The following is a 14,637-nucleotide window of genomic DNA, read 5'->3' as shown; positions in this document are numbered from 1 at the left end:
CGAACATTTGCGCGAACTGTTCGTGCGTGTATGGCGAAATAGCTCATACTCGTAGTAATTTCTGAACGGAACAGACGTGCGCGGAAAAGTAAAATGGACAATAAAAAATTTCTGAGTGAATTTATTGAAATGTATAAACTCGTTTTTTAAACCATTCTTTGCACCAAATTCTTTTTTTGCGATCTTCTCTCTTTTTTTACGCTTAATTGCCACAACGAGCAATATTGCTGCAGCACAATTGTTGTCCGTATTCATCGCTGTCTGAAAGAGAACTAATGTTCGGCCAAAAGTTCGTATGGTGTATGGCCAAAGCTGCGAACAAGATTGCGGAATGTTCGCGGAAATGTTCGTGTCGTGTATTTGGCGCCTAATCTAGTTTTCGATTAGAAACGCACTAGAAAACGTTAGATATTGTGTATGCTGGGATGGTAGTAGCGTTCTACGCCAAACACATTGAAGGTCTTACACTGAAAGAAATGGTGCTAGTAAAATCAACAAATCTGTTCTGTTGTTCTTGACTAAACGGAGAATCGGTAAAATTGATCGAATTACGGTTCATTCGACGAGTTCTTTGTCAAGGGAACAAATTAGTTTAGTCATTTCAACACAAGGTAAATTGTCGCTCTTAAGATAACACAATTATGTAAAAATTTACAGATTCCTAATCAATCTAACTGATTTTTTTGTTAACAAAACTGATCTCACTGGTCATTTCAACAGCGATCAACAGTCAATATATGAGAAAAATTCAAAGAGTATTTTACGCTCAGTGTGCTCTCTACATTGTACTTATGATGCTGGTGCCACTTGTTAAAAAAAGAAACACCAAAATAAGAAAACCACCAAATCGAAAAAACACACAAAATGGGAAAACAACAAAAAACTAGTTTTTCAGTTATCAATACAAAACGAAAAACCCTTTTTTGAATTTACTGCGCAAAAAATTATGAGATATTTATCGAGTACAATTTTGCAACTTCCCCTCCAAGCGAAATGTAAAATTGCGCCCTCATGTTGCAAAAGTTTTGTTTGAACGAACAGGATTTTTCCGAAGTTAGTAACATTTTGTTAAAGTTTTTACGAATTTTCACTCACGCGCACGTATCTAATAAGATAATAAAAAAATTGATGTTTCCGACAACATAAAAGTTTGAGTTGTTTTGGAAGTGTTACGAAAATTAAACTTGCTGAATTACATGTAAAGTTACTCCAGTGGTGAATTACCTTCCTGCGATTTGATTCTTTACTTTTCTATAACTTACAAGTTCTCTATTTAAAATGTTATGTCAAACATTTATACTAAAATTTTGTTCGAAACAATCAAGTGTGGCAACTACATGAGAGAGAAGAAATTCAGAATGAGCTGAGCTGCAACTGAAAGAATTGAGAAACAGTTTTGTGACTACTATTTTCATTTCTATTTGCAAAGCGAAGTTCAAAACTATAAATCAAACAAATTATAAAATATAAAATTTGGTGAAAGTGCGTTTAATAAAACAATATAATAAAGTGTATAATGTTGAATGTGTGCCAGCATATTTGATGTGCGCCCAATTGAAGTTCTGTTAGTAAGGCTGCAGACATTGGAGCGTTATCGGCAACCGTATCGGTAACCTTGTAAAAGCTGATTCGATCAACCTTATGGTAATCAATGCCATCGATTATTGGTGCCGCTAAGGTCGTAACTGTATCGTAGCCAACCAATTGGTTTTTGGTTTTCCGCCGTAACGATAAACAGCTGATTACGTTAGGGATACGACTACAGCGATACGACAAACGGCACCAATGACTCCACTTTAAGTGCAACCGTGGTGTGATGGTAGTGTGCTCCGCCTACCGAACCGAATGCCCTGATTTCACACCCCGCCCAAAGCAACATCAAAATTTTAGAAATAATGTTTTTCAATTAGAGGACAATTTTTCTAAGCGGAGTCGCCCCTCGGCAGTGTTTGGCAAGCACTCCGAGTGTATTTATGCCATGAAAAGCTCTCTGTGAAAACTCAGCTGCCTCGCAGATGCCGTTCGGAGTCGGCATAAAACAAGTAGGTCCCGTCCCGCCAACTTGTACGAAAATTAAAAAGGAGCACGACGCAAATTGTAAGAGAAGCTCGGCCTTAGATCTCTTCGAAGGTTATCGCGCCTTACATAAATTTTTTTTTAGTAAGTGCATACGTATGTATGTATATCTAGCAAGCATGCGTATTTACACATACTTACGTACAAACCTGTCGCAAGAACTTTTTTTGTTCATTTGACTACTAGAACGGTCAATTATGAATCAACGATTTGTGCGCAGTTAATTCAACATCTTGTTACGATGGAAAAAAATTGGCAGAAATTTCGGTTGAATTGACCCGTTGTTCGGTTGATTTTACTAGTATTTTTCTTTCAGTGTAGGTTAAAGTCCCTTGCGAAGAAACATTACCAACCTAGAAAAAACTTGTTTCAAATGGAAAACAAGTTCTTCTAAACGGGATTGCCCCGAAGCAATGGTTTTGCAAACACCCCGAGTGTATTTATGTCGGCAATAGACACGTAGGTTCCGTCCCTCCAATTTGTAGGAGAAACTAAAAACAAGCACAACGACATTTGAAAACGAAGTTTAGGCTTAAATTTCCGTGGAGGTAAAATGCGCCAAGTATTTTTTTTTAAATAGTGGCACCGCTTTCCGAGGGTTTTTTTTTTAAAAAGTTCGATCAGTTCGACATACAGCGACACCTGTTGCCAAAGTAAAATGCTAGTTTGGTAAAATATCGCCTCTTTAAAGGCTCTGGAAAACTTGCCATATTCATAACGCCCAATTCGTAACCATATTTTCACTTAATCATAGATAAATGTATATTGGCAGCTCTTATTGGTACCTTAACCTAAAAAATGTCATAACTTCATAAAATAGCAAATTCGAAAAATTTCAAACGAAAAATACAATGCTCAAAAAATGGTTGGCTATGGTATCGTTATGACTAAGGCTTTATTCTATGGCTTCAATAGATTAGATTGACTTCCATAGAATTCGTTGGATCAGCTGTTTTCCAGGGCCTTGAAGTAGTCATTCCACAGAGATGACTCCTTAAGCCCATGGGCGGTGTTGGCTCATCAATCAAATGTCTGGTGTGATGCCCAGGTTTCTGGGTATTCAACAGGAACTGTTTGGTTAGCATCTGATTTCTCTCCCTGATGGGGAGTATTCTCGCCTCATTATGTAGACGGACATAAGAAGACAACCCGGGGCTGTTCTGAGAGCAGTATTTTGGTAGGCCTTTAGCTCCTTCCAGTGAGTAGTTTTTAGGCTTTGCGGCTGGCCAATTGCTTTGAAAGTGGTAATGAGCGTTTCTTTGTATTTTCCCCAAGTACTGCCAGCAAGGGATTTGAGCATTTTATTACGGCTCTGGATATTCGGTACAATTGCTGCTGCACGCCTGCGAAGACGTAGATCCTGATCAAACGTCACACCCGAGATTTTGGGGTGTATGACAGTCGGTAGCGTGGTACCATCGATGTGGATGTTTAAAGTGGTCCACATTTGGGACGTTCATGTTGTAAATAAGGTCGCGGATGATTTAGTCGGTGATAATACCAGGTTTCGCGAGGCGAAAAAACTGGAGAGATCAGGTAGGTAGCCGTTTATTTTGTTGCAAAGCTCATCGATGTGTGGGCCTGGGACTGTGGCCATTATTGTGCAGTCATCGGCGTAAGAAACGATAGTAGACGAAAGTAGCTTTGATATGTAGAAGTTAAACAAAAGCGGTGATAGGATACCACCCTGTAGCACCCCTTGTTTAATACTTCTTGGCTTTGATGTTGCGTTTCTAAAATGCATCGATGCCTGCCGACCACCCAGATAATTTGCGGTCCACCTTTTATGACTTGGTGGAAGGGTACACCCTTCCAGGTCTTGCAGTAACATGCCGTGGTTGACCGTATCAAAAGCTCTTGATAGATCTATCGCAACGAGAACTGTTCTGTGGTGGGGGTTTTGATTTAAGCCGCAATTTATCTGGGTGCTAATGGCATTTATCGCGGTGGTTATGCTATGAAGTTTTCTAAAGCCATGCTGATGACAAGCTTTTTTGCTTGGTTTAGTTGCAAATTTTCTTTGAAATAGGGGAGTAAAATGGCGTCAGGTGGTATGGCTACGGGCGATAGGAGAGATATCGGGCGATATGTAGCTCCTATGTTAGCTGGTTTCCAAGGCTTTAGTAGCGGGACCACCTTGGCCATTTTCCATTTTTCGGGAATGACAAAGGTGGAAAGGGACAGGTTGAAGACATGTGCTAAATATTTGAAACCCTCTTTCCCTAGGCTTTTAAGCATCGGCATGGCTATGCCATCTGGGCCCACTGCTTTGCTTGGTTTAGCATGACCGATGGCATCCTCAAGCCCTTTGGCGGTGATGGTAATTGGAAACGCGATGAATTTATGTTTATGTGCGTGTCTTTTGGCCCTCCGTCTAACTTTGTCAACCGTAGAATGCATTATATATTATCGGCAAAGGCGCTCACGCATTTTTTCGCATCCGACAGCGCTTTATAGCCAAAGGCGATGGAAATTTTGTCATTGTGCTTAGACGGATTCGATAGGGACTTTACGGTGGACACCGGCAGAGAGGTTACAACCGCTTAGATGCTCCTCCCTTTTCGCCCGCTTGTGTTCATCCGCAAGCAATCTGATGCTTTGGTTTATATCCCTTATTTGGTGGTCGCCTGGATCGACCTGTCTTATAAGATCACTTTCTATCGCTATATTTGCCGCCTCCGCCAGAAAGTGAGGACGAATTTCGGGAATTCTACCGGCACGCTCCCCTTGGCGAGCATCAGTCGGGATAGGGAGGGCAGCAAAACGGTTGTCTGTAAAGGATTTGTATTCATCGCACTTTCCTATTTTAAGGTTTATGAAAGTGCGTTTTTCTGCGAAGATGAAGTCGGCGGTACGCTCGAGTGAAATAAGTATAGGCAGGTGGTCAGATGCCAATGTTACCATCGGCTGCCAGTTGACGCAGTTTACGAGTCCTGCGCTCACGATTGATATATCTGCCATAGACCGTGATGGGCATTGAAATCGCCTAAGGTAATGCGATTATTACCAGTGAGTAAGGCGGTGATATTAGGGCGGTATCCACTGGGACAACAGGTGGCAGGATTGATGTAGATGTTGATGATTTCTAGGTTTGCATCGCCTGACCGGACAGATAAGCCTTGACGTTCTAAGACACTGTCCCTGCGACCGATGTCGAGGGTTGCCGTCGCGGTGAAAATCAAGGAAAGTGGCATCGTCCAAGGCAGGAGCTGCATTGGGCGGATGTCGCAAACATGTATATTCTGTGCTGGAAAAGGTGGTAGGGACTAAGAGTCTGTTTCCCTGACCTAGACGATTGCTGCCGGAAAAGAGGGGGAGAATAAAGGAGGCAGGGGCTGATGCTCGACATTGCTACCGCCTCTACTACGCATATTGTAGTTATGAGTGCGAGCGGTCGTATGAGTTGGTGGCGCCGTGGGGCGCGAGCAGCAGCGGGTACTTGTTGTGGCTTGCTGAGCAGCGGCGCTGCTGGAAGGTAGTGGGTGGGGGGCGCTAAGTCGTAGACTACGGGACACCCTTGGGCGTGAACAGCAAGGAGCCACAAAAGATTTATAAAAGTTACGAGGACGTCGGGTTTTGGGATCTAGCCGAGAACAACCTGTCCAATGCTACCATCCCTGGCACGAGACACACTGACAAGGGTATGACCGTCCTAAAAATATTATTTTCCGGCAGACGCAGCAAACCCATTTCTCAGGACCGGGGTCAGGAGACGGACCCGGATTGGGTTCGATACCTTCCCGGAGCAAGAGAATATAGAGCAGTCTCGCTGCAAGGAGCTGCTGGGAGGATGACAATTTGTGCGAGAGACGCAACAAATTAAATGGGGTTACACTGAAATGACAGTCTTTGGTGGGGAAAAATTCCGAATCGCTCCGGTACATAGAACCGACTGCCTTGTGAAGCGATCAAAGTTTGTTCTCACAACTTAATTCATTTACATACGTCACACTTTCATTACATACAATAAAAAATATTTATTTATAACAATTTATTTTTACATAATATGAGAAATAAATATAATCAATTTGACTGCTGAGCAGAATATCACCATATCTAAACTGCTGGTTCGAAAGCGCCCTATATAAAAATGTTTCGAAATTCGGCGCTCAGTCGAGATAGGGTGATATTCCAATCAACAGTCAGCTTCTTCTACTTCTACCTCCACACCACCATCTTTAAAAAAGCGTCGAATTCCTGGTATTCCCAAATCTACTATTGGAACAGTTTCAGTTGGTGTTTTTTGTACTGTAGGTAAAAGAATAAAGGGTGCATTCAAATTAACAACAGCTGGTGTATATTGCTGACTACTATGAGAAGAATGCGGTTCGCGTTCTTGCCCAGCAGCTCGAAAGGAGAGACGTTTTGCAGTTCTTAGGACAGATGCTTTTACAATCACCAGACTCTCACTGACTAAGTAACCAGTGCCAATATATTCGTTATTACCATATATTTTTACTTTACTCTCAGGTGTGGGTTGTGGTCTTCTACGTCTACCTTGCCGTATTTCCTGTGAACCTTGGCCACGTTGCCCATTCATATTGGTAAAAAGATAATTAGCAGGACCAATAAAATTCCAAGAATTTGAAATAACAAAAACACATCTAAATTTAAGTTAAAGCTATATAAGGTAAATCTTGTTATACTCAGCGTGGTTTGCACACAGAGTGTATTAACTTTGGTAACATAACGGGCATAAATGAACTGGGATAGAAATATAGTCTTCCATATATCAACATGCTGAGGATAAAAAAAGGAAGAGATTTTGCCATGTCCATCCAGCCGTCCGTCCATCTGTCGACGCACACTTGAGTAAATACTGAGAATAAAATATTGCACTCGGTATATGGGTTCCTTGGCGCCCATTTTCCACCGCTATTAAAAAAGAGGGAAATAGGATGGTAACCACGCCCACTTTTTATACTCAGCTGAACAGAGCTCACAGAGTATATTAACTTTGTTCGCATAACGGCAATCCGTAACGGCATAAATTAATCGAGATAGAAATAGACTTCTATATATCAAAATGATCTGGGCGAAAAAAGAAATTCATTTAGCCATGTCCGTCCGTCCGTCAGTCCGTCCGTCCGTAAACACGATAACTTGAGTAAATTTTAAGGTATCTTGATGAAATTTGGTATGGGGATTCTTAGACGGTCATCACAGATCGCTATTTAAAATAAACGAAATCGGACTGCAACCACGCCCACTTTTTCGATATCGAAAATTTCGAAAAACAGAAAAAGTGCGATAATTCATTACCAAAGACGGATAAAGCGATGAAACTTGGTATGTGGGTTGACCTTATGGCGCAGAATAGAAAATTTGTAAAATTTTGGACAATGAGCGTGGTACCGCTCACTTTTAAAATAAGGTAATTTAAAGGTTTTGCAAGCTGTAATTTGGCAGTCGTTGAAGATATCATGATGAAATTTGGCAGAAACGTTACTCATATATCTGTTTGTGTGTTAAATAAAAATTAGCAAAATCGGATGGCGAACACGCCGACTTTAAAAAAAAAAATTGTTTAATCAAATTCTAACAAAAAATTTGATATCTTTACAGTATATAAGTAAATTATGCCAACATTCAACTCCAGTAATGATATGGTGCAACAAAATACAAAAATAAGGGAAAATTTCAAAATGGGCGTGGCTCCGCCCTTTTTCATTTAATTCGTCTAGAATACTTTTAATGCCATAAGTCGAACAAAAATTTACCAATCCTTGTGAAATTTGGTAGGGGTATAGATTCTATGACGATAACTGTTTTATGTGAAAATGGGCGAAATCGGTTGAAGCCACGCCCAGTTTTTATACACAGTCGACCACCTGTCCTTCAGCTTGGCCGCTAACATGATTACTTGAGCAAAAATCGATATATGGCCGAAATCGAACAATAACCACGCCCACTTTTTCGATATCGAAAATTACGAAAAATTAAAAAATGCCATAACTCTATATCAAATATGAAAAAGGGATGAAACGTGGTAATTGGATTGGTTTATTGACGCAAAATATAACTTTAGAAAAAACTTTGTAAAATGGGTGTGACACCTACCATATTAAGTAGAAGAATATGAAAACGTTCTGCGGGGCGAAATCAACAGCTCTTGAAATCTTGGCAGGAATATTACTCGTGGTATTACATATATAAATAAATTAGCGGTACCCGACAGATGATGTTCTGGGTCACCCTGGTCCACATTTTGGTCGATATCTCGAAAAGGCGTCCACATATAGAACTAAGGCCCACTCCTTTTTAAAATACTCATTAACACCTTTCATTTGATACCTATGACATACAAACACATTCCAGGGTTACCCTAGGTTAATTTTCCTAAATGATGATTTTCCCTTATTTTGCCTCCAAAGCTTTCAGCTGAGTATGTAATGTTCGGTTACACCCGAACTTAGCCCCCTTACTTGTTACATATATAACATTTTGGAAAACACATAAAACCTGATTATTTACAATGTTAAAATTTGATGTGTGAACTGATATTAAGACTCTTGATTTTTTGTTGAAAATGGGCGCTCACTTGGGATAAAATAAATTTTACAAATATTATTAATCATAAATACCATTAAACCTATCATAACAAAATTCGACAGAGAGGTTGCCTCTACTACAGAGAATGCTTCGAAGGAAAATGAAGGAAATCGGTGAAGGGCCACGCCCATTTTTATAACGGTGTTTCATATTCCATGCGAAATTTTAACAAGAAAAAGAAACAAATTTTAATTTTTGAAAATAGGCGTGGCACCGCCCCTTTTATGACAAAACAATTTTCTATGTTTCTGGAGCCATAATTCGAAGAAAAATTAAAGGATCGTAATAAGATTGGGTACACCAATTTTCCTTATGTCAGGAAATATTTCTCAAAAGAAAAGACGAGATCGGTTTAGAACCACGCCCAAATTGTTATAAAGACCCTTAAAAGGGTTGTAGACTTGAAAAGTATGTTATACCTTAGCGAAGTATAGTTTTCTTTCATTGATATTTCACTTACCAAGTTTTATTGTAACAGGAAATTGGGAGACATTTTTTTTAATGAGTCGTGTCACGCCCCTATTCCAATCATTTCTATAGCCCAAAAAAAAATTAATCCATCGAACCAAATTCGAAAAAGTTAATTCATCTGAAATGAACTGTACAATTCAAATTCAAGTTGAGTATATAATATTCGGTTACACCCAAACTTAGGCACACTTACTGGTTTTTTGTTTTTTAAATATTTTGTTCTACCCAAATAACAGATGAAACGTACATACATATCTATTGATATTCTAGCGAAATGAAGTGACGCATTTTGCTATGCTTTTTTAAAAAAAATTTGTTTGTTTGTCTATGTATGGGCGACTCCCAAAAAGGTCCACCACGAACCGAAAATCAAAAGTGGTCAGACTTTATTTCTGTCACTTGGGTTTAAAGGTCAAATATCTGTACGAATATGTGTATGATTTGGAAATCAAATAGTTTATTCTTCCCCTTCATTATGGACAGAGAAACGTGATTTCAAAGAAAGGCTTCATCGGTTTTGCGAATTTGGATGTTTTACTAGCAAAATATAAAATTCTTTCTTCATATTGTTGTGCTGTTAAACCTATATCTATATTTTTAAAAAATAAATAAATGTAAGGCGCGATAACGTCCGAAGAGATCTAAGGCCGAGCTTCTCTTCCAATTTGCGTCGTGCTCCTCTTGATTTTTCCCTACAAATTGGCCGGACGGGACCTACATGTTTAATGCCGACTCCGAACGGCATCTGCAAGGCAGATGAGTTTTCACTGAGAGCTTTTCATGGCAGAAATACAATCGGAGCGCTTGCCAGACACTGCCGAGGGGCGACCCCGCTTAGAAAAATTTTCTTCTAATTGAAAAATCTTATTTCTAAAATTTTGATGTTGCTTTGCCCGGGAGTTGAACCCAAGGCATACGGTGTGATAGGCGGAGCACGCTACCATCACACCACGGTGGCCGTCGTCTATATTTTTGCTTTTAATAAAATTTTGTGTAGAGTTTTATTTAGCATTAAAAAACTTTGAAAAACCGAGGATTTATAAATTGATCATGCCTTTATCCTTATTATTTTTCTAGTAAGCATTAGTCGACTTGAAATTAAAAATGCCTTCAAATGTTAAATAGGTCTGTTTTCTAAAATTTTTCCGGAAAGTTCGGGTAACATTTTTTATTGGTGTTTAAAATTTGTCAAGTCCATTAACTCTCTTCCATTAGTTGATCCATATAACCTTATTTCTGTTTTGTCAACGAACAAAGCCAAAGTCAGAAAGAGGATCCCGAACGGATCCCGACAACTATCCAGAAATGATACTGAAAGGGCCCGAAAATGATCCTGTATTAGTCGAGAAAAAGTCCCGAAATGACCCCGACGGGATGCCGGACGAATCCCAAAAACCATCCAGAAATGATACCGGAAGGGACCCCAAATGATCCCGAAGCAGTCCCGCAATTATTCCGACGGGATCCTGAACGGATACCGAAAACCATACAGAAGTGATGCCGGAAAGGTCCTCATATGATCACATAATAGTCCCAAAATTACCCTGACGGCATCCCGGACAGATCCCGAAATCCATCCAGAAATGATCTTGGGAAGGTCCCAAAATTATCCCGAAATAGTCTCGGAAAAGTCCAGAAATTACCCTGCCGGGTTCCCTGACGAATCTTGAAAGCCATCCTTAAATGATCCCGAAAAAGTCCCGAAATGACCCTGACGGGATCCCGAAAGGATTCCGAAAACTATCCAGAAATGATTCCGGAAGGTCCCCAAATGATCCTCTAATAGTCCCGAAATTACCTCGTCGGCATCCCGGACGGATCCCGAAAATTATCCAGAAATGATGCCGGGAAGGTCCCCAAATGATCCCCTAATAGTCCCGAAATTACCCTGATGGGACCCCGGACGGAAACCGAAAACCATCCAGAAATGATGTCGAAAGGGTTCCCAAATGATCCCGTATTAGTCGCGAAAAAGTCCCGAAATGACCCCGACGGGATCCCGAAAGCCATCCAGAAATGATGCCGGAAGAGCCCCCAAATGATCCCGAAAAGGTCCCCAAATAACCCCGACGAGATCCCGGACGGATACCGAAAACCGTCCAGAAATAATGCCGATAGATACCCCAAATGATCCCGAAAAATTCCTCAAATGACCTCGACATACTCCAGAAAAAGTTCCGAAATGGCTCCGAGGGGTTCAACGACGGATCGCAAAAACGATACAGAAATGATTCCGGAAGGATCCCAAAATGATCCCGAAATAGTCCGGAAATGACCCAGATGGGATCCCGCACAGATCCAGAAATGATTCCGGAAGGGTCCAAAAACTATCCCGGAAAAGTAACAAAAAATCCCGAAATGGCTCCTACGGCATCCCGGACGGATCCAGAAATGATCTCGGAAGGGTCCCCAAATGATCCCAAAATGGTCCCGAAATGACCCTGATGGATCCGGCAAAACATCAAGAAATTATGCCGGAAGGGTCCCCAACTGATCCTGAAATAATACAGAAAAAGTCACGAAACGACCCCTAGAGGATCCCCAAATGATCCCGTATTAGCCCCGAAAAGGTCCCGAAATAACCCCGACGGGATGCCGGACGGATCCCGAAAACCATCCAGATATGATCCCGGAAGGATCTCGATATGACCCTAACGGGATTACAAATAAGGTGAAGCTAATTATAAAACCATGTTAATAAGGCAGCAGGCGCGTTGGAGTGAATGAAGAGTTACATAGAAACATACAGGTAAAGCTAATAAAAGCGTGCTAACGAAAACAATTGGAGGAGGGCGGATGGCGAGAGGAGAAGGAGAGGACCACTGATCGCTTTTTAAAAATCGTTTAGATCTCGATCTGTATGAGCCAGATACCAAAAATTATTGATTTACCAGAATATTTACATTGAGTTGTAACAATTTATAGATTTTGCACTAGAGCGGGAGAGGAGGGGGAGGCTGGTTTCACTGCTCATTTTGTAAGCCCTCGACTTATTTTACCCATTGAGTTTGTAATATTGGTGAAGGTCAGTATACGTTAAGTTATACTGTGTAAACATTATTAAAAAGTAATTATTCGAAGGGGTCGTGGGACCTCCGCCCCCCTTTCCATGATCGAAAAAAATTTCGCCATTAGAGTATTGTCTGTGTTCCAAATTTCATCAAAATCCGTGAAGTTGTTCTGGCGTGATTCAGTCACATATACAAAAAAATACAATAATTAAATTATAACTGTTCCTAGGGGGCGGGGACCTCCCCCCTTTTCAAAAAAAATATAGCTAGTAGATCCTTCTAGACTATTGGCTATATGTGTGCCATATTACATCCAAATCCGTCCAGCCGTTCTTGCGTTATTGAGTCACAAAAACAAACGTCTGGACAAACATACAAACATCCAAACTTTCCCATTTATAATATACTAGCCTTTACCCGCGGCCCCGTCCGCAAGGAGAAATTTAAATATATGGGCTATTCACGTAAGCCTGCTTATCAAGTTATCTTTTTAAAATTTTGTTTTCTGTCTAATGCATTTTATTTTTGTAATTGAGTAAAAAAAATAACTAAATGAGCTGATAACCTGATAGCATCCCAAATGATCCCGAAATTATCCAGAAAAAGCTACGAAATTACCCCCACGCTATCGTGGACGGATCCCGAGAACCATCCAGAAATGCCCCGAAAGGGTCTCCAAAAGTTCCTGGAATAGTCCCAAAAAAACCCGAAATGACAACGACACGATTCTAGACGTATCCAGAGAACCACATGCCTGAAGGGTACCAAAATGATCCTGAAATAGTCCCGAAAAAGATCCGAAATGACCCTGACGGGCTCCCGGACGGTTCTCAAAAACCATCCAGAAAATATCCAGGAAGGGTCCTTAGGGGATCCACGACGGATCGCGAAAACCATACAGAAACGATTCCGGAAGGGTCCCAAAATGATCCCGTATTAGTCCCGAAAAAGTCCTGAAATTACCCCGACGGGATCCCAGATGGATTCCGAAAACTATCCAGAAATGATGCCGGAAAGGTCCTCAAATGATCCCCTAATAGTCCCGAAATGACCCTGACGGGATCTCGAACGGACTCCTAAATGACCCTGACGGGATCCTGGACAGATCTCGAAATCCATCCAGAAATGATCTTGGAAGGGCCCAAAATAATCCCGAAACAATCTCTGAAAAGTTCAGAAATTACCCCGAAGGGATCCCGCACGGATACCAAAAACTATCCAGAAATGATGCCGGAATGTCCTCAAATGATCCCCTAATAGTCCCGAAATTACCGAAAACCATCCAGAAATTATGCCGGAAGGGACCCCAAATGATCCCGAATACCATACAGAAATGATGCCGGAAAATACCCCAAATGATCCCGAAAAAGTCCCGAAATGACCCTGGCAGGATCCCGTACGGATCCCGAAAACCATCCAGAAATAATGCAGAAAGGGTCCCCAAATCATCCCGTATTAGTCGAGAAAAAGTCCTGAATTGTCCCCGTCGGGATCCCGGATGGATCCCGAAAACTATCCAGAAATGATGCCGGAAGGTATCCCGAAATTACCCTGACGGGATCCCGGACGGATCCCTAAAACCATCTAGAAATGGTGCCGGAAGGTACCTCAAATGATCCCGAAATAGTACCGAAATGACCCCGACGGGATCCCGGACGGATCCCGAAAACCATCTAGAAATGATGCCGGAAGGTACCCCAAATGATCCCGAAATAGTCCCGAAATAACCCCGACGGGATACCGGACGGACCCCGAAAACCATCCAGAAATGATGCTGAAAGCGTCCCCAAATGATCCCGTATTAGTCGAGAAAAATTCCCGAAATGACCCCGACGGGATCCCGGACGGATCCTCAAAACCATATAGAAATGATGCCGGAAGGTACCCCAAAGGATCCCGAAATAGTTCCGTAATGAACCTGACGGGATCCCGAACGGATCCCGTAAACCATCTAGAAATGGTGCCGGAAGGTATCTCAAATGATCCCGAAATAGTACCGAAATGACCCTGACGGTTTCCCGGACGGATCCCGAAAAGCATCCAGATATGATGCCGAAAGGGTCCCCAAATGATCCCGTATAAGTCGAGAAAAAGTCGCGAAATGACCAAGACGGGATCCCGGACGGATCCCGAAAACCATCTAGAAATGATGCCGGAAGGTACCCCAAATGATCCCGAAATAGTCCCGAAATGACCCCGACGGTTTCCCGGACGGATCCATCAAGAAATGATGCCGAAAGTGTCCCCAAATGATCCCGTATTAGTCGAAAAAAAGTCCCGAATTGACCCCGACGGGTTCCCGGACGGATCCCGAAAAGCATCCAGATATGATGCCGAAAGGGTCCCCAAATGATCCCGTATAAGCCGAGAAAAAGTCCCGAAATGACCAAGACGGGATCCCGGACGGATCGCGAAAACCATCTAGAAATGATGCCGGAAGGTACCCCAAATGAGCCCGACGGGATCCCGGACGGATCCCAAAAACCATCCAGAAATGATGCCGAAAGCGTCTCCAAATGATCCCGTA

General features: G+C 41.7%; 1 long non-coding RNA gene across 1 annotated transcript in view; it reads left to right on the top strand.

Moving 5' to 3' along the window:
- The first annotated feature begins 482 nt into the window (after positions 1-482).
- Positions 483-14,637, top strand: part of LOC137233779 (uncharacterized) — a 140,395-nt gene continuing 126,240 nt past the window's right edge. The window contains exon 1 of the long non-coding RNA XR_010947560.1: positions 483-611. This is a non-coding gene — a long non-coding RNA (uncharacterized lncRNA). The remainder of the gene's footprint in view (positions 612-14,637) is intronic.

This window comes from Eurosta solidaginis, chromosome 5, assembly GCF_040869045.1.
Source record: "Eurosta solidaginis isolate ZX-2024a chromosome 5, ASM4086904v1, whole genome shotgun sequence".
NCBI lineage: Eukaryota > Metazoa > Arthropoda > Insecta > Diptera > Tephritidae > Eurosta > Eurosta solidaginis.
This window is presented reverse-complemented; position numbering and strand designations above follow the sequence as displayed.